This window comes from Oryctolagus cuniculus, chromosome 4 (genome assembly GCF_051225735.1).
Source record: "Oryctolagus cuniculus isolate XC-2025 breed Fujian yellow rabbit chromosome 4, ASM5122573v1, whole genome shotgun sequence".
NCBI lineage: Eukaryota > Metazoa > Chordata > Mammalia > Lagomorpha > Leporidae > Oryctolagus > Oryctolagus cuniculus.
In genome coordinates this window covers 149674756-149698384 of record NC_142870.1, presented here as the reverse complement: position 1 = coordinate 149698384, position 23629 = coordinate 149674756, and the positions used below count along the sequence as shown (strand labels likewise).

Sequence of the window (23629 nt, the reverse complement as noted above, 5' to 3'; positions counted from 1 at the left end):
ACCCCCTGCACCACAGCGCCGGCCCCTTCTTTTCACATTTTTACTACTATCACCAATGCTGCAAAACTCATCCTGGAGCGCTTGATTTCCAGGGAGTGTGGAACAGCTGTGAAATGCTAAACTCTACTCAAGTCTACCAGATTGCTTTCCAAATGGGTTATAGCCATTCATGCTTCTGCCTGTGATGGGTAAGAATCACTCCAAACACTCTCCCAAACATCGGCACCTACAACTTCCATATGAGAATGTGCTATCACTTCTGAGTTTGCTATTCTGATGGGTGTAAAATATCTCCCTGTTGAATTTGCATTTATTTGATTACTGGAGATGTTGAGAGCCATTTTTCATATATGTATCAGCCGTTTGCAAAAGCTCTTTGGTGAATTTCCTGTTTCTCTCAGTTGCCCATGAAACATAATTGTATGATATTTTAAATATAAATTTGGAAGAGTTCATTTTAAAAAAGATAGCTTCTCTTTTTCTATCATACGTGTTACAATTTTTCATCTAACGTGTTTACTTTTATTTATTGTTGGTTTATTTGTTTTGGTAAATAAAACTTAACTTCAGGCAAACATGGCTTGACTTCTACATAATCTAAGTTTTCTTTTTAAAGAAATTTTTATATAGAGACTCCTAAACTTTCTTCTAGGATTTTATTGTCTTAATCTTACATTTGAGTTTTAATTATAATGGAATTTATTTTTTTTCTGTTTAATTTACCACCACTCCTGGATATTATTTATGACTTACTTTCCATTTGGATCTGTTGACCTGCCTTATCAATCCTCTAGCAATACCAAAGTTCCTGTTTCCACTGCCTCTATGCAATGTGTTTTCATGTCTGATAGGGCAATTGTCCTATTTTCTTGCTTTTTCAAATTGCTCTTATATTCTTACAATCATTTTTCCATTTAAGATCATTGTATCTATTTCCAGTGAACATACCCTATTTTTTCCTATTACTAATGTTAAACTAAATTTGGCCTGAGACAACCTCTGTGCCTTGAGTCCACAAGTAAGTAGCTGCAGCCTACTTAGGAGCAAAGCAGCTGAAAGCCTAATTTAGGAGTATATCTTGTAACAAATGGCTGGTGTCTGCTGATCATAGCAGCTCAGATAAAATCACAGTTCACCCACTGAGCAGACCATGAACAAATAAGGCAAGCGCCCCGCTGTACCCAATCTAGCTGTCGCTGCACTTCACTTCCGTTCTCTCATGAGTGCTGTCTGCCTACATTGTAGGGCGGAGTTCTCCGAACATCTCTGGTTCTGAGAGCATCGAGAAATCACTCTTTGCTCAAATAAATTCTGGCAAAGTTAAAGTGTTGAAAGTGTTTCTTCTAACATGAAGTTCTCAAAACTTGGTGTAACATAGGCCTGCTCCGGAGACAGTGAAACAACCAAATTAATGATTTCAAAGCTGGTTTTAAGACAAATGCAGGAATATTCTTCCTATTTTTTTTATTCTGATCCTCCATAAAAGCTCAGTGCCTATATTGGCTATCTGTGGCTGCATAGCAAATTACCCCAAAATGTATTGGCTGAAAACAGCAATAATCATGTATTAGCTCTTATGGTGTTTTGGGATCACGGATTCAGGAGAGGCTTGGCTGGGAGGTTCTGGCTCAGTTCTGAACTTGTAGTTTGAGGTCAGCCGGGGTCATGGCATCTGAAGACTTGCCTGGGACCAGACGAAGCATTTCCCAGGTGACTCACACAGCTGCCTCAGTTCTCCTCTGCACGGGCTTCTCCATGGTCAGTGTCCTCAAGGTCACTGGGCAAGTGTACTAAGCTGACCACCACTGGTGCCCTAGGGACATGGCTGTGGCTATGACTCCTTCCCCAACCCTGCCTGGATGAACTCATTCTCAACCTCTGATATTCAATCTAGGTGGGATATGCCTTGTTGCAGAGGCTGGTCATAGTCCACACCTTAGCAACACAGGAGAGTGCAGAGTTGATCTTTAGCATTTGTAGTTTTTGTGGGAGGCAGTAACTGTCTCACAAAGTAGAAGCTTCTTTCAATAAGGGAAAAATAAACTTGAGGCCCAAAATGATGGATATCTACAATAGTGATAAACTTTCTTATTGTGAGAATAAAACGTAGGAAAAAAACCCCTAGATTTATGGAAGGAGACTTGGCCCTTGCAGTGCCTTGTGGAAACATCTCCTCTTTCTGGAAACTAAGAGGCAAGGTAATTATTTTGCAGTGTATCTTCTGTGCTGCTGCCTGTAGAGGAACCAGGTGCTTCGGACAGCAATGGTCCAGATTACCTTTCACCAAAAGTGAGAATCTGTCCGGTGTTGTCACCAGCATAGAGGACCACAGCAGGTGGTGGTAGACGATGCAGAATCCCACTTATAGAACCAAAGGCTTTGGCCCTAGGTCTGCCTAGTGAATGCTCAGCTGAGACAGCAGCATCCCCTAGCATTCGGCTCAGGACAGGAGGCAGGGACACAGATCCCCTGCCAGCCGTCTCAGCCCCCAGAAGCAGCTCAGGAACGCTCCTGGGGCATCTGACAGCACACAGCACAGAGGGACATCAGCAAGCCCGCCTAGCCCCCGTGGTTGCCAGCAGGTCCTGCCTGGTAAGTGAACAGGTTAACCCGGCCATTTGAACTGTGCCAACTGCCTGTTCTGGAAGAGAGAACATTGAGCTGTTCTTTGTTAGACACCAGACCAATTGCTTCTGATTGAGCCACTTCTGATTGGGTCAGTAAAGTAATTTGTATCCAGTTATTTAAAAGTACTAGAGTTGTTTGTATGAAAAGTTAGAACATGAGTAAGGTTGTGTTCACCTAATTCTGAAGCACTCGTTGAGCATTTCCCAGCAATCACCAGGGCAGGATACGTCTCAGGTACAGCTCACGTCTTCTAGGAGCTCCAAGTTAGTGGCAGTGTTGACTCTTCTGACCCGGTGACTGGGACGCCAGGCCTGTAGGAGTGGGCCACAGAGGAGTGGGGCAGATGGAATGTGGCTGGCCAGTGGTTCTCAGCTTGTAGCAAGCAGGAGGTGGCTGAGCCCCACTCCGAGATTCGGATTCAGTCAGTCTGAGATGGAGCCCAAGAATCTGGCATTCTACAAAGTCCCTGGTGATGCTGATGCACGCTTTGAGAAGCCCTGGGATAGGAAACCCCAGAAGGAAGTGCTCCCATTTCCACCCAAGACTTCATTTATGTTTTTTTTTTTTTCTCAGCAACATCAAATTTATTCAGGAATCGGAAAACTGTGTTCCGATTAGGGTAATTAAGATATTCAGAAAAATTTTAATTTCATAATGACAGTATAACAATCACTTTTCTTTAAAAAGGCAAAAAAATCACAAAACAAAAAGAGCAAACATGAAAAAAGTAGAAAAAATAATTTAGAAATCTTAAAATCATAGTCAAAATATCAAAAATACTCAAGAATTTTTTATAACATCAAATTAATCCATTTATTCACTTGACCAACAGTTATTGAACAGATTCTCCTAGAAGGTAGAAATGTGAGGACATTTACAGATAACACAGTCACTACTGTTATCACATTTCTTTCTTCTGGTTGTTGTATTTACTATAGCTGTGTTTGAGAAATATGACTGAACAAAAATAACCTAAAGGATAACCAAATACATTGATATATCAGAGTTTGGAGGGAGAAACTAATCAATGAGTGCCCTTTCCATCTCAAATACTCTTCTAGGAGTGGAAAACTTCCTGGTCTCAATTCCTTTAGATGGAAAACGACCTAGCTACACTGACCCCTGTGGTAGTTATAGGGATTAAATAACATATAGACAAACACCATCCCACAGTAGGAATTCAACAAATTATAGATATTTGCATTATCTTTTGGAATCCTAGACATACATAATGTCTTTATTTTAAAAAAACTGAAGAATTTAACATGTGTTAGGAAATCATGAATTAGAAGGTGAAATTAAGAAACTGAACTAGAGCAAAACCGAAGAAAAAAAATTAAAGACAAAGGTTTTTTTGGGGAAAGGGAAGATTATTTTTGTTTACTTTTTTCTTTCATTTTTTAACTGACATATTAAAAATTATGTATATTCATGGGGTATATAATGTATAGATGCATATACTACGTAATGTCCAGACAGATAAACATATCTGTCTCCTCAAACATCTAACATTTCTTTATGGTGAAAAAATTCCAAAATCCTTTCTTCTAACGTTTTTAAGAAAAACATACTGGTGCAGCGGGGTAAAGCCTTGGTTTGCACAGCCAGCATCCCATATAGGCGCCGGTTCTAGTCCTGGCTGCTCCACTTCCGATCCAGTTCTCTGCTATGGCCTGGGAAAGCAATATAAGGTGGTCCAAGTCCTTGGGCCCCTGCACCCGTGTGGGAGACCAGGAGGAAGCTCCTGGCTCCTGGCTTCAGATCGGGGCAGCTTTGTCCATTGCAGCCATTTGGAGTGTGAACCAGCAGATGGAAGACCTCTCTCTCTCCTTGGCTCTATCTCTCTCTGTGTAACTCTTTTCAAATAAATAAAATAAATATTTTTTAAAAAGAAAAAATATGATATATTATCATTATCTTTTGTTGCCCTTCTGTGCAGAACACCAGAACTTTTTAGCCCTCTGGAACTGTAATTTAATCAATTTTATCTGTCCCTTCCTCCCTCCTAGTCTCCCCAGCCTTTGATAACCACCATTCTACTCTTACTTTCTACAAGATACGCTTTTGGTTATTATTATTTATTTGAGATATGGACAGAGAGAGCTCTCATTTGCTGGTTCATTCTCCAAATGCCTCTGCAGGAGCTGAGACAGGGCTGCAGCCAGAAGCCAGGAACTGAATCCAGCTCTCCCACATGAATGGAAGGAACCCAGTCACTTGGGATATTGCTTCTTCCTCCCAGGGTCTGCATTAGCAAGTGCTGGAGTCAGGAACTGGAGTGGGATTTGAACCCAAATGCTCTGATGTGGGATGCAGGTATCATGAGGCTAAACACTCACTCCCAAGATCAACTTTTTATATTCCACATATGATAGGGGAATTCATGTGGTATTTGTTTTTCTCTTCTTGGCCATTTCACTTAACAAAATGACCTCCGGTTCCATCCATGTTGTTGCAGGTAGTGTATTTATAACCCTTTTTCTTGTCCTCAGTTAAAAGACAAAACTTTAAGAGAAAGCATTGGAATGGGTGTTTGGCACAGTAGTTGAGATGCTGGTTGAGGTGCTCACATCCCAAACCAGAGTGCCCGGGTTCAAGTCCTGGCTCCACTTGTAATTCCAGATAATGGGAAATCATGGAGGTCCCTGCCATCCATTTTGGATCCTGGCTTTGGCTTGGCTCAGTCCCAACCACTGTTGGCATTTGGAGAGTGAACCAGAAGTTGGGAACTCTCTTTCTCTGTTTTATGCCTCTAAAATAAATAAATAATTTTTAAAACAATTTTTTTTAAAAGATTTATTTATTTATTTGAAAGTCAGAGTTACACAGAGAGAGAAGGAGAGTCAGAGAGAGGTCTTCCATACATTGGTTCACTTCCCATTTGGCAGCAACGGCTGGAGTTGTGCCGATCTGAAGCCAGGAGCCAGGAGCTTCCTGGGTATCCAACATGGGTACAGGGGTCCAAGGGGTTGGGCTTGGGCCATCCTCTACTGCTTTCCCAGGCCATAGCAGAGAGCTGGATGGAAAGTGGAGCAGCCAGGTCTCAAACTGGTGCCCATATGGGATGCTGGCACTGCTGGTGGCAGCTTAACCCACTATGCCACAGCACTGGCCCCCAAAGTGCTTATTCTTAATAAATTTTAACAGATAGAACCTTTTTTTTTACAAATTATTATTAATTATTATTATTGTGAGACAATGAAGTAACACCTTAACAGTAGGGACTCCATTTTAGAGCACCTGAGACTCCATCTTGAGAAAGCACCCCACACTGTGAGATTCTGGTCTGAAACTATGATCTAAAACTCAGACAATTCCAATACTCATACAATAACAGTACACTGCATCCCACTTGGCAGAGCACAGAAATTCTCTAGCATGATCGCTCAAGCTTAAAACTGATAGACTGCTCCTGGGTTAATGTTAGGATTGTAATTTGTGTATTGTCAAGATTGTAGGCCGGCGCCATGGCTCACTTGGCTAATCCTCCGCCTGTGGCACTGGCACACCGGGTTCTAGTCCCGGTCGGGGCGCCGGATTCTGTCCTGGTTGCCCCTCTTCCAGTCCAGCTCTCTGCTGTGGCCCAGGAGTGCAGTGGAGGATGGCCCAAGTGCTTGGGCCCTGCACCCCATGGGAGACCAGGAGGAAGCACCTGGATCCTGGCTTCGGATTGGCACAGCGCACTGGCCATAGCAGCCATTTGGGGAGTGAACCAACGGAAGGAAACCTTTCTCTCTGTCTCTGTCTCTCTCTCTCTCTCTAACTCTGCCTGTCAAAAAAAAATTGTAATTAATATTAGTTTCACATAGGCCTTAGGTCAGCTTGACCCTAGTAGCAATGTAAGCCCCCTGATCCTAGTAACCATTCCTCCCTCTCCTCTTTGGGTTTTTACCTTTATAAACCCTGTTGCTTTAAGCTGCAGAGCTGAGAGTTCTTTATGGCAGGAGTCCGCTCACCACCACTGCCAGCATCCTTTATGGATCGTCAAATTTTATCAATGTGTGGCTCTCCTCTGCACTTGCTCAGGCACCACAACAGAGAGGGAGAGAATACTCACATTCGCTGATTCACTCTCCAAATGCCTACAACAGCCGGGGCTGGGCTGGGGCCAGGCCAGTGCCAGAGCCAGGAAGCTGGGAACACATTCTGGGTCTCCCACATGGGTGGCAGGAACCCAGTCACTAGAACCATCACCACTGTCTTCCAGCATTTGCAGGAATCTGGACTCAGGAACCAGAACCAGGTGTCAAGCCCAGGTTCTCCAAAGTTAATGTCTTAACCACTAGGCCAAATGCCCACTCCTCAATTTTTTAATAGAATTGTCTTACATTCAATCTTTTAAAAAGATTTATTTATTTATTTGGAAGTCAGAGTTACACACAGAGAGAAGGAGAGTCAGAAAGAGAGAGAGAAGTCTTCCATCCACTGGTTCACTCCCTAGTTGGCCACATTGGCTGGAGCTATGCCAATCTGAAGCCAGGAACCAGGAGCTTCTTCCAGGTCTTCCATGCTGGTGCAGGGGCCCAAGGACTTGGGCCTCTTCTACTGCTTTCCCAGGCCATAGCGGAGAACTGGACTGCACATGGAGTAGCCGGGACTCAAACTGGTGCCCATGTGGGATACCAGCACTGCAGGTAGTAGCCTTACCTGCTGCACCACAATGCCAGCCTCATCTCACACTCAGTTTTAACATTTGTGACCCCACTCGTGATAGTGTTATTTACAATCTAGAAAAGGTTTTCCTTTTAACGTGTAGGCGATGCTAAGCTTAAAGAATAAAATATGTTTGACTTATGTCTAGGCATTTATCTTAAAGACAGCATCAGAGTTGTGTGTAAAAACAAACATAAGGGGCTGGCACTGTGGCACAGTGGGTTAATCCTCTGCCTATGGTGCTGGCATCCCATTTGGGTGCTAGTTCTAGTCCTGGCTGCTCCACTTCCGATCCAGTTCTCTGCTATGGCCTGGGAGAGCAGTAGAAGATGGCCCAAGTGCTTGGGCCTCTGCACCCATGTGAGAGACCCAGAAGAAGCTCCTGGCTCCTGGCTCAGCTCTGGCTATTGAGGTCATTTGGGGAGTGAACCAGTGGATGGAAGATCTTTCTCTCTGTCTCTCCCTGTCACTGTCTGGAACTCTACTTCTCTAATAAAATATTGAAAACAAACAAAAATACAAGGATACTCATGGCAGTGTTGTTTATAATAGTGAAAAATTGAAATTACAATAAATGTGCAAATATCTTCTAGAACAAAAGTTCCTTACAGTTTGTTAAAAATGATGGTGTGGTTCAAAAATCCACTCAACGTGGATTAAAGACCTAAATCTACGTCCTGGCACCATTAAGTTATTAGAGAACATTGGAGAAACCCTTCAAGATATTGGCACAGGCAAAGAATTTCTGGAAAAGACCCGGGAGGCACAGACAGTCAAAGCCAAAATCAACTATTGGGATTGCATCAAATTGAGAAGTTTCTGTACTGCAAAAGAAACAGTCAGGAGAGTGAAGAGACAACCGACAGAATGGGAAAAAATATTTGCAAACTATGCAACAGATAAAGGGTTAATAACCAGAATCTACAAAGAGATCAAGAAACTCCACAAAAACAAAACCAACAACCCACTTAAGAGATGGGCCAAGGACTTCAATAGACATTTTTCAAAAGAGGAAATCCAAATGGCCAACAGGCACATGAAAAAATGTTCAAGGTCACTAGCAATCAGGGAAATGCAAATCAAAACCACAATGAGGTTTCACCTCACCCCAGTTAGAATGGCTCACATGCAGAAATCTACCAACAACAGATGCTGGCGAGGATGTGGGGAAAAAGGGACACTAACCCACTGTTGGTGGGAATGCAAACTGGTTAAGCCACTATGGAAATCAGTCTGGAGATTCCTCAGAAACCTGAATATAACCCTACCATTCGACCCAGCCATCCCACTCCTTGGAATTTACCCAAAGGAGTTTAAATTGATAAACAAAAAAGCAGTCTGCACCCTAATGTTTATTGCAGCACAATTCACAATAGCCAAGATCTGGAACCAACCTAAATGCCCATCAACGGTAGACTGGATAAAGAAATTATGGGATATGTATTCTTTAGAGTACTATACCGCAGTAAGAAACAACGAAATCCAGTCATTTGCAACAAAATGGAGGAATCTGGAACACATCATGCTGAGTGAAGTAAGCCAGTCCCAAAGGGACAAATACCATATGTTCTCCCTGATCGGTGACAACTGACTCAACACCAAAAAGGAAACCTGTTGAAGTGAAATGGACACTATGAGAAATGGTGACTTGATCAGCATAGCCCTGACTGCTAATGGACAACTTAATACATTATCCCTCATAGTATTTTTTTTGTCTGTTCTACTTAATATGACTGGTTTAATTCTGTAATTATCACACAGTTATTCTTAAGTGTTGAAAATTAACTGAAATGTGATCCCTGTTAAACATAAGAGTGGGAATAAGAGAGGGAAGAGATGTATAATTTGGGGCATGCTCGGGCTGACTTGCCCCAATTGGTAGAGTTGGAAACATACCAGGGGATTCCAATTCAATCCCATCAAGGTGGCATGTGCCAATGCCATCTCACTAGTCCAAGTGATCAATTTCAGTTCACAATTGATCATAATGAAAGGACTAAGAGTCAAAGGGAGCACATAAACAAGTCTAGTATCTGCTAACACTAACCGATAGAATAAATAAAGGGGAGAGTGATCCAACATGGGAAGTGAGATACTCAGCAGACTCATAGAATGGCAGATGTCCTAAATAGCACTCTGGCCTCAGAATCAGCCCTAAAGGCACTCGGATCTGGCTGAAAAGCCCATGAGAGTATTTCAGGCATGGAAAGCCAAGATACTCTGGCAAAAAGATCTCTGTGAGTGAGATCCCAGTGGAAAGAACAGGTCTTCAAAGAGGGAGGTGCCTTTCTCTGAAGGGAGGAGAGAACCTCCACTTTGACTATGACCGTGTCTAAACAAGATAAGAGTCGGAGAACTCAAGGGGCTTCCATACCCTTGGAAACTCATGACTGGTGCATAGGGAGATTACTGATGCCATAAACAGGAGTGTCAATTTGTAAAGTCAACAACAGGAGTCACTGTGCACTTACTCCTCATGTAGGATCTCTGTCCTTAACGTGCTGTACACTGAGGCTTAATGCTATAACGAGTACTCAAACAGTATATTTCACTTTGTGTTTCTATGGGGGTGCAAACGACTGAAATCTTTACTTAATGTACACTAAACTGATCTTCTGTAAAAAAAAAAAAAAAAAAGAAAGAAATTATCAATTCCCAACTTGACTCTCACTGGGATTAAACATGACAATAGGTCAGATCTGATTTCATCATCATTTAAAAAAAATCATCTATTATTTTTCACTTTATGTTTCTGTGTGGGAGCAAACTGTTGAAATCCTTACTTAAGGTATACTAAGCTGATCTTCTGTATATTAAGATAATCGAAAATGAATCTTGATGTGAATGGAAGGGGAGAGGGAGTGGGAAAGGGGAGGGTTGTGGGTGGGAGGGACGGTATGGGGGGGGAAGCCATTGTAACCCATGAGTCGTACTTTGGAAATTTATATTCATTAAATAAAAGATAAAAAAAAATGATGGTGTGGTTACATATTCATTTGGTAAGAAAGGTGTTGTAAACTAATGCAGTAACATAACTATGGTTGATTGAAACACAGCACATAAACACACACAGATGTGCTTGCACACAACCTCCTGGGAACACAAGTGTTAATCATGGTTTTCTCAGTGTAGTCACCTTCTGTGTGTGTGTGTGCGTGTGTGTGTGTGTTGCTTTGCAATGTACATGAATAACTTCCAGGGTTTTCAACTAAGAGAGATCTCGGAAAGTACTAATCTATTTACCTTAAGTATTTTGTCAGTCTCGAAGCCAGCCCAGCCTGCTGTTACGGAAAAGCAGGTTTTGTTTTTAAAGCTCACATTCTCCACATTGGCAGATGAGAATAATGAAACTTCTAAAATATGGTTACTGTAGTAACAGGGAAAGCACAGATGAGAACGTTAGGTCAGGCATCTACAATTCCCTTTTTAACCTGTGCCTGCATCTCATGTGCCCAGTGAAACCCCAGACGCATCCTCTGTTCTTTACACAGAAAGGTGCTGTTCTCGGAGGCTTTTTCACAAGGAAACTAAAACTTTCGAGCCCCAAAACTCCAGTTGTTGCTGATTTTTTTTCCAATTCTGCTAAACATAGTGTGAAAAACCTATGTAGTAAAAAATAGTTGATTTGGTTCCTGTTTTGCACTATTTATCATCTCCCCTAAGTGTACCAAGTTTGCTTTTCCAAGGATCCACTTTCCTCCAACTGTTTAATTTGGGTGTAAGCAACAGAATGCCATTTATTTATTGTGAAGCTGTACTCTGTGAAACACTGTTGGGTGCCTTGGGGATGAGAGAGGCAACATAAGTTTACCTTGGGCCTCTGCACCAGTTACACACCTTTACATGTATTGCTGCTTTTATACTTTGCCAGGGCCCAGAGGGTGGGTAAGGGTGCTGAGTCCCAGTTTTGTAACTTATCAGATATCGCAGAGTCAGGACTCAAACCCAATTCCTCTAAGTGAGCTCATATCATCAGTCGAACCTGAGGTCACTTCAAAAAATTTGTGAAGATGAAATTAAAAGATAATTTTGGTACAAAATATTTTTGAAGTCCATTTATAGTTTTTTCATAATATGTATTTTCCATGAATTTTTAACACTTCATATGCATGGCTCTTAAGCAAATTTGCACCAAGATTAACTTATCTTTTTCAAAAAGTTTATTGGCAGAGAGAGAGAGAAAAAGCGAAAGGCAGATGGAGATCTCCCATCTGCTGGTTTACTCCCCAGATGCCTGCAATGGCCAAGGCTGTGCTGAGCCAAGAGAGGAGTCAGGAACTCAGTCTGGGTCTCCCACGTGGGTGGCAGGAGTCCAATCACTTGAGACATAATTGCTGCCTCCCAGGGTGCGCACTAGCAGGAAAGCCACAGGCAGGAATCAGATTAGGGCATCCTAAGCACCAGAGCAAGGGTCAAGTCCATTTTCCATGAGCGTGTTGAAGCGCCCTCATGTGTCTGCTGAAAGTGTTTGAGGTGCTTCTATCTCCTTCCCTTCCCTTCTGTTTGCTTTTCTTCTCTAGTCTCCTAGTGGGGCGTTGACATGCTGCTGCTACCGGGTGTGCGATGACTTCTGTAGGTGGTGGTTTCTGCCCTGTGCCAACAGAAATTACTCAGTGAAGGGTTGGCGTTCTGGCACGAGGGGTTAAGCTACTTCTTACTATCTCACAAGAGGGCCAGTTCAAGTCCCAGCTGCTCGGTTTGCAACCCAGCTCCAGATGGAATTCCCGGCTCCTGGCACCAGCCTGACCTAGCCCTGACCATTGTAGCCATTTGGGGAAGTGAACCAGCAGATGGGAGATCTCTGTTTCTCTCCCCGTCTCTGTCATGTGTGCCTTTCAAATAAGTAAATAAATCCTAAAAAATATTAATGAGAAAATAGTTGTGTTAAAAAAAGCCAGTCTCAAAAAGACAAATACCTTATGTTTTCCCTGATCTATGGTCTACAGAGTACAAAAAAATGTAATGTGTGTGAGTGAAATTGACATTTTGAGAATGGATTACTGTTTACAATCTTTGTCTCTACTGTTGTGGAACAGATATTTTTTTCTTCTTACTTTTTGTTTAATTCTTTATGTAGTGGAGGGTTAATCTTGTGATTATGAAATAATCTGAAAGTATGGGCCCTTATAAAAATTAGAAGAATAAGAAAAGAGGAAGGAGGGTGATGGGGTGGAGGGAGGGTGGGGTGGGAACTATCACTGTGCACCTAAATCTGGTATATGAAATACATGAAATTTTTTCACCTTATATAAATAAAAAAAATTGTTTCACAGCAAAAAAATACAATTCCCCAACCCCCCACCCCCACAAAAAAAAAAAAAAAAAGAATTCTCTGAGAGAACTGGTGATGTGCAGGGGCCATAGGAATGGTCACATCACCACATCTTTTACTGCTCTTACCAAATACTCAGCTTGTTCAAGAGCCTTGTCAGCCCTCTCCAGGCCCCAGTCATTCCCTTCCAACTCCAGTAGCTGTGCCTTTTAGGCTGGGTTCTCCAGGAGGTGGCCTTGGACAAGAGTTGAGTGGGTGGGATATTTAGGCACACATGCCCTTGGGGTCGACTCCAGTGGGCACACCGGGAAGGATGCAGGGTGAGGCCGAGGGAAGAGTTGAGCAGTGAGGTTTAGCCAAACAGGGAGCTCTGAGTTGTTGGAGAGGCCAAGGAGGCCATGCTGTCTGCCTGTACCGTGATCAGTCAGGGGGTGGACGCTCCCCAGAAGGGCACTCTGAAGCCCGGGCAGTTCCTGAAGAGGCTCCAGCTTGAGGCCCGTGGACTACAGTGGGATCTGGGCGGTACATTCTCCATCCTTGGGCGTTGGGGTAATGGTATGAAGACAAAGACCAGCCCCTTTTGCATATTCTTAGGCAGTGTCGTCGGCATCCTGATGTCCACTGTCATTGTAGAAGCCCAAGGAGAACCCTGCACAAAGGCTGAGTCCGCCGAGCCTTTCAGCAGAGTGGCACAGACTTCTCAACACCCTGCTGCTACCCTGCTCTTCTCCTAAGGAGCCCAGGACGGCCGTTTGGAGAGGTGGAGAAATGAGACGGCAAGCGAGACAGTCTCCACGCAGAGCGGTCTTTGGGAAGGGGCTTTCCTCTACAGAGCTCAAGGCCTTTCAAAGTCAGCACGTGGAAACCCTTATCTGGGCAGGGCGCTTCAGTAGGAGAGCAGATGGAGCACTCGTTTGGGGGTAGCAGAGTCCCAGTTCTAATCCTGACTCCGCCCCTTCCCCTTCTAGTTCTGTGACCCTGGCCTCCATCTCCCTAGCTGTAAAATGAAGGCATTTGGCTTCAGGAGTTCTGTGATTGCTTCCAGCACAGAATCTGGAGGCTTCTCCATCACCCAGGCCAGGAGCCTGGCAAACTGGTGTGCAAGCCACAGCCAGCCCAGTGCCTGTGTTTGTAAATACAGCTTTACTAAAACACAGCCATGCTCGTGCATTTATCTTTCGCACCGTGGCTGTTTTCCTGCTACAGCAGCAGCTCCGAGGAGTTGCATCAGAGGCTGTGCGGGCAAAGTCTGGAATATATATACTACCTGTTCCCTTGCAGGAAGTTGGCTGGCCCCTGGCAGAGGCGAAGCTTGCATCGTTTCCGATCCCAAGGAATAAGAGGAGAAATTGGAGCCACAGGACAGGCCTTTGCAATAGTGCAGGCACAGGGTGGTGTGGGTCAAGGAGCTGCTCTTTCCTGAGTATTCTTTAGCAGACTGAGAGCAAGAGGAGAATTAAAGGAGGTGAGATGAGAAGATTCTAGGCGACCAGTGCGCCAAGGGCAATGTCTGTGAGGACTCCTGAGTAAGCAATGTCCCAGGTGCTTACATGAGGTCTCGCTTTCCAAAATATGCACCTGCAGTCCTTGCATCAGCTTCTACTGCCCACATGGCAGGAAGTTCAGCAGGGAGGGCAGCCAGAGGCTTTTGCTGTACGATCAAGGTCATTTGTCCAGCAACTGAAACGAGTAAAAGGAACTTTTGGAAGAAATGAGAGAAGACTCTCTCCAGGTGGGTGAGCGGTTGGAATCCTCAAGCTGTCTCTCCCGTGGGGAAAATAGCTCTGCCGGTGACATGCAGAAGTGGGAGGAACCCTGACAACATCACTGTCGTGAGCTGCACTCTGCAGTCTTAGAGAACACGGCTTCTGTTTGCTCAGTGCCTCTTCATAGCGCTTTGTTTTCATCGTGTTGTCAAAGCATCCCCATGGGGTAGTATCAAGTGCTATAATCTTCATAATTCTGTACTTCACAGGTGGGGAAAGAGGTGTTAGGAAGATTTTGCCTGACATTGTCGAATGCCTGTAACCTTTACTGTTGGCCCAGCCTCTTGCATCTTAGCACTGGGTCTCCTTGATTGCTCTTGATCTTTGTCAGCAGAGGTATTATGTCCCCCTGGGAAACACGTCAGCCCAGATCCGTGCCTTATTCCAGCTCATGGACTGTTAGAATTGAGGGAGGCTCTCAGCCTAAGGAACCCCCTGGAAAACATAATGAAGAAACAGACCCAGGGAGGCGACCAGAGGGCCATCGCCCCGGCACAAGCAGAACCAGAACAGCATGAGGGCTGGTGCTTTTTCACAGACCTCCATGGCCGCTGGTTGTGTTCCCCGCACCTGGCATAGTGTTCCCATAGTAAATATGCTCACGTGTGTGCGCATGTGCATGTGTGCGTGTGCACCCAGCAGCACATCTGAGCGTTGTCTGTGTGGATACCTTGTCTTCCTCTGTGCACTGCGAGCTTTTCATGGGTTAAGAATCACAGCTACTATTTACACTGCCTTTGATTTTAATTACCATCTATTGAGCATCTAAAATACATGCAAATATATGCCTTTTAAAATCAATACCGACTCTTTCAAGTAATATCACCTCTTAGCAAACTTTCCTAAAAAAAAAAAAAAAAAAGAAGTGTAGGTAACACTTTCCAACTCATTCTACGAGACTAACATTATTGCCCTGCTACCAAAACCAGACAGAAACTTCACAAGAAAAAACCCCAAACTGTAGATTAATATCTATTATGAATATATACACAAAAACCCATTTATAATTCATATTTGATGGTACATGAATGTTTTCCTGCTAAGATAAGGAACAAGACAAAAATGTCTTCTCTTGCCATTTCTATTTCACATTATATTGGAGGTTCCAGCTAGCGATACTAGGTAAGAAAAAGAACAATGGGTGGCCGGTGCCGCGGCTCACTAGGCTAATCCTCCACCTAGCGGCGCCGGCACACGGGGTTCTAGTCCTGGTCGGGGCGCCAGATTCTTTCCCGGTTGCCCCTCTTCCAGGCCAGCTCTCTGCTGTGGCCCGGGAAGACAGTGGAGGATGGCCCAAGTGCTTGGGCCCTGCACCCCATGGGAGACCAGGAGAAGCACCAGGCTCCTGCCTTTGGATCAGCGCGGTGTGCCGGCTGCAGCGCGCCAGCGGTGACGGCCATTGGAGGGTGAACCAACAACAAAAGGAAGACCTTTCTCTCTGTCTCTCTCACTATCCGCTCTGCCTGTCAAAAAAAAAAAAAAAAAAAAAAAAAAAAAAAACACACAACACGAAAAAGAACAATAGGAAGCCATATTGGAAGTAAGAAGTAAGATTATCTCTATCTGCAGACGACATAACTCATACATAGAAAATCCTACAGATCCGCAAAAAGTATCACAACTGATAAACAAGTTCAACAAGGCTGAATACAAGATCAATATACCAAAATCAATTGTTCTTCTGTACACTAGCAAAGAACATTTAACAAAGAAAACCCAAGAGAATAAACACTGAGGTATAAATTTAATAAAATATATGCCTTGCAGACCTGAACTTGACAGATAAAAAGATAAACAGTGGGAGAAGATATTTGCAAGTCATATATCTGACAGGGATTTAACACTCAGAATAAAACAAAATCCTACAATTCAACAGCAAAGAGATCAACAACTCAGTTAAAAAACAGGCATAGGACTTGAACAGATATTTCCTACAGAAGATAATACAAATGGCAAATAACCATGCAAACAGATACTCAACATGATTAATCCATTGGGAAATGAAAACCAAAACCACAGTGAAATGCCACTTCATACCAAATAGGATAGTTGTTAAAAGCAACACAGTCAAAGGGTGTTTGTGTAAGGAATTTGGGCATGGATGTGGAGAATCCTTGTGCTTTGTTGGAGGCTGTGTGGAATACAGCAGGCACTGTGCAGAGCAGTCTGCTGGTTCCTCAAGAAGCTAAGCAGAGAAGTACTGTAAGATCCAGTAATTCATTCTCAGATACTTACCCCAAAATAGGAAACAGGAACTCAAAAAGGTAGTTAGTTGTATACCATTGTTTACTATAGCATTATTCATAAGACCAAAGGGCAGAAACAGCAGATCAGCCATTCCCCCTTATCCATGGGGCCTGTGTTCCAAGACATAGTGCATACCTGAAATCTTGGATAGCACTTCTCCCTATACACACTTACCTATGATAAACTTTAATTTATAAATTAGGCACAGGAAGAGATTAACAGTAATCACCATAGGTCTTAGCAACCTCAGCATGCATTGTTTTTTTTCTTTCCTTGTTAAGTTGAGAACTTTACCTTTTTGGCTTCCCTTTGATCTCTCTGAATTGCTAGAATCATCACTGACAAGCTTGGGGCCATTAATGAGTAAAATAAGGGTTATGTGAACACAAGTACAGCAAAACCACAGCATTCGGCCTGATAACTAAGGGATGCATGTATGGTGTACTCAGCCTGAATATTCTGGACAAAGTGGTGATTCATGTCCTGAGAGGGGTGGCACAAGATTTCACCACACTGCTCAGAACACAGTGCAACTCAATGCTCGTGAATGGTTAGTTTCTGGAATTTTCCATTTCATATTTTTGGGCCATGATCGATTGCAGGTAACTGAAATGCCAGAAAGCAAAACTGTAGGTAAGAGGGGACTGTTGCGAACAAGGCAATGTTGTTCATCCCTTAAAAGGAGGCTCTGATTCATGCTACCACATGATGTGCCTTGACAACATTATGCTAATCAAGACAAGCCAAACACGAAAGCACAAAAATTGTATGATTCTACTTCTACGAGGTTCTTGGCCAAATTCATAGCTGGGAAGTAGCTGAGAGGTTACTGGGGCTGGGGCTGGGGCTGGGAGAGTGGAGAGTTATTGTACAACAGTTATAGTTTCTGTCTGGTGTTTTTGGAGATAGTTGGTAACAAAGACTATACAGCGTCATGAATGTAATTAATGGCAATGAATTATGAACTCGAAAATAGATTTAAAACTTTAAGAAAAAAAGTGAGCAGGACATAATCTCTGCCCTCCAGGACCTTACTGAGTAGTTGGAAAAGGTAGGGCAGTGGAAGGAGAGATTGACATTTACAGCTGAGAGCATTAGAAGGCAAAATGTGGCAAGTGGTGCCTCAGCTGGCAGCTCTGTGGTCAGCAGAGAGCGGGTGTTCACCGAGGCCCGTTAGCCATCAGCAGGGTGGCCCACCTCTGGCCCTGTGTAGTAAAGCAAGGCCTGGTTTCAAGTTCCAACTGTGTAATGAATCAGTCCTATGACCTTGCATGCGTTACTTAATATCTCAGTACCTCTCTTTGAAAAGCGCTCTGACTTCACTGGAATCTTATATGGGACAATCCAGGTAAGCTGGTTAGCACAGGGCCTGGAACTGACTGAGAAACGTTTAACGGCTACTGTTATTGGTGTTGTTTTTATTTTTGTTGTTGTCGATGGATTGGGATGAATTTGTATGGAAATGAAGTTTGAACAAGACAGTAGATCCAAGAACTGAAAGGCAAGGCCCACATCTGGGTCTGGCAAGTCAGAGGACATGGAGGAAGGCACAGAAGTGAGGGGCAGCACCCGGCCGGGGGCCAGAGACCCCAGGAACGGAGTCTGAGGAAGTCGGGTTCCAGGTAGCAGGACACATGGGAGAAGAGTGGGGTTGCTTTGAAAGGGAACTTCAGGGGACAACCACGCCCTGGCCTCTGCAGTTCCGTTTTCATACAGAAAAGTTGACTTGGGGCCGGCGCTGTGGTGCAGTGGCTTAAGCTGCCACCTATAGCACTGGCGATCCCATATGGGCACTGGTTCAAGACCTGGCTACTCCACTTCCGATCCAGCTCCCTGCTGATGCCCCTGGCAAAACAGCAGAAGATGGCCCAACAGTTACTTGGGCCTCTGCATCCACGTGGGAGATTTGGACTAAGCTCCTGGCTCCTGGCTTTGGTCTGGCCTAGTCCTGGCTATTGCAGCCATTTGAGGAGTCAACCAGTGAATGGAAGATCTCTCTTTCTCTCTCTCTCTGTATCTCCTCTCTCTGTAACTCTTTAAAATAATTTTTTTAAAAAAAGGAAAAGTGTTGGTGAGAAATGGAATTGAGAGAGAAATCGACCAACAAAAAGAGGGAAAATGTGCTTGTTCTAGTGGAGGGGATGATGGATAACATGCAAAACTTCCACCTTTCATTTTCTGTCGCCACCTCCTTTTCAACACATCTGGACCCTATGCTCCCATGCAGACCCACAGTCTGAGCACAGTGCTCTCCTCTGCTCAAGCAGTGTAGCAGTAGTCGCTGTCCTGGGCTAGCAGTGGGTCACAGCTTCCAGGTGGAGGAGGGAGGCAGGGCATGGCACTCCCCTGCTCTCCCCGGGCTGGAGGCTGCAGCCAGTGGGCCTGGCCCGGAGCTGCAGCCCGGGCAGAATTCCAGAATTATTCTACAGTTTACCTTGGCCACCCCTCGCTTGTGCACACATCCACTTTTCTACAAGATCGCCAGAGGCGTCAGCAGGGTTTGATGCCTGCCTGGTGCACGCTGAAAGGAGGATGGTGTAGTCTAAGCAATGCTTCACCCTTCTCTAGGAAAACAATGGAGGCAGTTGGGAGATGGACAGCTTCGGTGGCTGGAAGGTCCTGGAGGGGAGAAGATAGTTACCAGAAATCCACAAAATCACAAACACACATTGTGTGTGTGTGTGTGTGTGTGTGTGTGTGTGACACATACTGTCTTCCAAGTGCATGAGAATTTCTTGAACTTACTAAGAAGAAGTTAATTTATGGGGCCGGCACTATGGTATAGCAGATAAAGCCGCCACCTGCAGTGCCCGCATCCCATAGGGCACTGGTTTGAGTCCTGGATGCTCCACTTCTGATCCAGCTCTCTGCTATGGCCTGGAAAGCAGTAGAAGATGGCCCAAGTCCTTGGGCCCCTGAACCTGTGTGGGAGACCCGGAAGAAGCTCCAGGTTCCTGGCTTCAAATCAGTGCAGCTCCGGTCATTGCGGCCAATCGGGTAGTGAACCAGCAGATGGAAGACCTCTCTCTCTGTGTCTCTCTTTCTTTCTCTGTGTAACTCTGGCTTTCAAATAAAATACATTTAAAAAAAGAAATTAATTTGTAAAAGTCAACATGGGGATTAAGGAGTCACCTATTATTAAGCAAAAGCTCTAAGAAAGCAGAGGCCTGGAGTCGGGGCTTCACGGTCTGTGATGAGCGCAGTTACACAGGGCCCAGGTTCCAGAGGGAACCCCGTGCTTGGGATTTAATAACATTTTTTTCATTGAACTTGTGTTTTCTGAGAGAAATCTCATGAGACGGTGGGACATATGCCAGGCACATAAAGCCTGACTCATGTGCCGTCTCATGTCCAGCCCCCTCCCACCTGGTAGCCACCACTACTGCCCTCCCTCACTGGGGGCCTGGGCATGGTCGAGAAGGGGTTGGAGTTGGCTGGGACCACCAGTCTCCTGGGGACCTGCATTCCCTTCGGAGAGTTGCAGTAAATTCCCAATTAAAAAAAAAAATCACCACCATGGTAGGGCCAGCAAGTACAGCTTAAGACAGGGAAGAGCTTTCCTCTTGCCTTTTTTTTTTTTTAAGATTTATCTTTATTTATTTGAAAGAGTTACAGAGAGAGAGAGAGAGAGAGAGAGAGGTCTTCCACCTGCTGGTTCACTCCCCAAATGGCCCCAACAGCCGGATCTGAGCCAATCTGAAATCAGGAGCCAGGAGCTTCTTCCGGGTCTCCCACATACATGAGTGCAGGGCTCCAAAGACTTGGGCCATCTTCCACTGCTTTCCCAAGCCACAGCAGAGAGCTGGATTGGAAGTGGAGCAGCCGGGACTAGAACTGGCGCCCATATGGGATGCTGGCACTTCGGGCCAGGGCTTTAACCCACTGCACAGCGGTGCCAGCCCCATCCTCTTGCTTTTTGAACAAGGGGCCCAGCACTGCCGTTTAGTGGGACCAGCCCCAGTCTAAGAGCCTTGCTGCTAATCCAAGTGTGGTACCAGGCCAGCATCGTGGGTGTCCCCTAGGGGCGCATTGGAAACACTGAACCCAGGCCCTTCCCAGTGCTGCTAAAGCAATCTGCACTTTCACAGGATCCCTTGGGTGATGCCTAACAGTCCAGGATTCAGTGACCCGTTAGGTGGCGTCTGTGATTCTAGCTCCCGTGGTTTTCACTGCAACTGTTAAGTGCGTCATGCTTCTCTCTGACCTCAGGCAGCTGCTACTTTGGGCTGGGAAGGACAAAAACTGGCAAAAAGGGCTGATAAGAAAATAAGAGTTGCTGTCAGCCCCAAGTTCTGCTAACTCTGTGGTTTGAAATTGTTTCCCGGGACCGGCGCTGTGGCGTAGCGGGCAAGGCTGCTGCCTGCAGTGCTGGCATCCCATAGGGGTGCCGGTTCATATCCCAGCTGCTCCACTTCCAATCCAGCTCTCTGCTGTGGCCTGGGAAAGCAGTGGAAGATGGCCCAACTCCCTGGCCCCAGCATCCACCCAGAAGACCCAAAAGAAGCTCCTGGTTCCTGGCTTTGGATTGGCCCAGCTCTGGCCATTGTGGCCATTTAGGGAGTGAACCAGCAGATGGAAGACCTCTTTCTCTCTCTCCCTCTGCCTCTCTGTAACTCTGTCTTTCAAATAAATAAATCAGAATCTTTAAAAAAAAAAGAGAGAGAGAGAGAAATTATGTTTTTCCTGTACTCTACCCTCGAGCTCAAGGCTTAGCAGCGTCTTCCCCAGCAGTGCTGAAGGGAACGGGGCAGCTTAAAATAAACCGCCGTTCTCCTGGAAATTGCGTTGACCTTTATCTGCATAAGCCTGCAGCACTCGGCAGCTCTCTGCAAGAGGGGGGAAGCAGCACCTACCTTTCGTTTTAGCTCACATGGGGGTTGGGTGACATGGTGTGATTGCTGTCGTTTTAGTAACTTCTCGGGTTCTGGGGGAGATGTTTATAAAAAGCAACCCATGTGACTAGGACATCAGTCCTTGTGCCTTCCTCATCCTCCTCTGCTCCCCAGCACTCCCTCGGCCAATGTTGGTGGGAAGATGGCAGTGAGGGCCGAGGCAGGTTTGGCCTTCCGGTGTGGAAGGAGCGGTCTCTAGGAGTGAGAGAAAAGGGGTGATCAGTTCCTGGCACTGTGTCTTCAACACAGAGGCACAACTGGTGGCGTACTAGGAAGAACACATTGTTCATTTAACGAACTGTAATAAGCCCTTTACACAAGTTAGACTTCTTGATCCAATAATTTGTTATCGGGGATACAGCCTGGAGAAAGCTCAGACAATTTTGACAGAGATAAGCAGGAGAATATTCATCTCAATGAGAGCAAAAGCGTAAGAGCAAAGAGTGCAAAGTGGATGCATGCCCCAAGGGATGTGCAAGAGGAGAGTGTATGTGAGAACTATCAGGACATGCATTTCAGTTTCCAAATTAAAAAATGTGAGAACTTGGAGCCAGTAAAGCTGCCGCCTGCAGTGCCAGAATCCCCTATGCGTGCCGGTTCGAGTCCCGGCTGCTCCTCTTATGATCTAGCTTTTGGCTGTGGCCTGGGAAAGCAGTAGAAGATGACCCACGTCTTGGGTCCCTGCACCCACATGGGAGACCTAGAAGAAGCTCCTTGCTCTTGGTTTCAGATTAGCCCAGCTCCAGCTGTTGCACCCATTTGGGGAGTGAACCAGCAGATATAAAACCTCTCTCTCTGTGTAACTCTGATTTTCAAATAAATAAATAAATTGTTTTTAAAAATATATAGAACAAAAAGCTTTGCTAATCTGTATCATGGGGCATTGGCTCCTGATTCCTTGATTGGTCCCTGAATCACACCAACACCTGTCACACGAGATCTATTGAAAAAAGAGCAGGAATTCCGCAGTGCGGTCTCAGCTCAGGTCCTTTCTCTGACACTGCAACCACGTGGATATCACTTAGGAGGAAATGTTAGAGTGTGCAGAGTTTCTCACTGTGAGATGTGGGCACCTTGTGGGAGAGATAAGGTCCAGAGAGGCCAAGGCAGCCAAGAGCTGAGCTGAAAACCAGCTCTGTGGGTCACCCTAGGGCTGAGCATGTGGGACCAGCTTCAGTGTCTTTTATTTTTTTAATTATGAACTTTGTTTTTATTTTTAAATTTTTGGATTAAGATGAAATACATGTACATTCTTTTATTTTTTTAAAGATGTTTTAAATTTATTTATTTGAAATAGTAAAAGAAAGGGAGGGAGAGACAGAAGGAAAAACAGATCTTCCTTTCACTGGTTCACGCCCCAAATGGCCACTGCAGCAGGGGGTTGAAGCTTGGAGCCTGGAACTCCAACCAGATCTCTCATCTGGGTGCCAGGGACCATCTTCTGCTGCTTTCCCAGGCACATCAGCAGGGAGCTGGATAGAAAGCGGAGCAGCCAGAACTTGAACTGGCACCCATATGGGATGCTGGCATCACAAGCTGCAGCTTAACCTGCTGTGCCACAATACCAGTGACAATACCTGTACACTGTGTGTGCAGTATCTCAACAGATATACACAATGTAAACCAGTCACAGGTCCTTAGCCCTGGCGCTTCCTTTATCATAGACTATAATTACCACACTGTCCTGCCAGAACCTTCCTGCCTCACCCGACTGCCTTGTAGTTTCTTGATGGGCAGGAGTGTGGTTTCTTTCCCTTCAGTCTGACATGTTTTGTCAGGGACTCCAGGGTGTCCCAGAAGGGAAGAAAATGCAGCTCTCGCAATACGCAGATTTCACAATTTCACAGCTTTCCTTTGCAACGCCTTACCTTCTGAACCTGACCTTGGCCTTCTGCTCACTTCTGCTGGAATTCAAACCTGCAGATGACTCACTGGTCAGCATTCTGTTTTCCACTGCAGAAAAGCAAGTGCTCAGGAGTGAGGTTAAGATAAAGGGGGCAGGAGGAATAAGCCTAATAGAAAAATTTCTTGATCACTTAAAAAAATACCCACAGCTGTTGAAAGGGACTGGCCAAAGGCCCCCAAGAATCTTTTTCTTTTTTTTTTTCATCAAAGATTTATTTATTTCGTTGAAAGGCAGAGTTACTGAAAGAGGGAGAGAGAGAGAGAGA

At 44.9% G+C, this 23629-nt stretch overlaps 1 protein-coding gene across 13 annotated transcripts in view; it reads left to right on the top strand.

The window, feature by feature from the left end:
- The window catches only part of NEK11 (NIMA related kinase 11), a 332098-nt gene that overhangs the window by 214171 nt on the left and 94298 nt on the right, over window positions 1-23629 (top strand). The window lies entirely within an intron of this gene.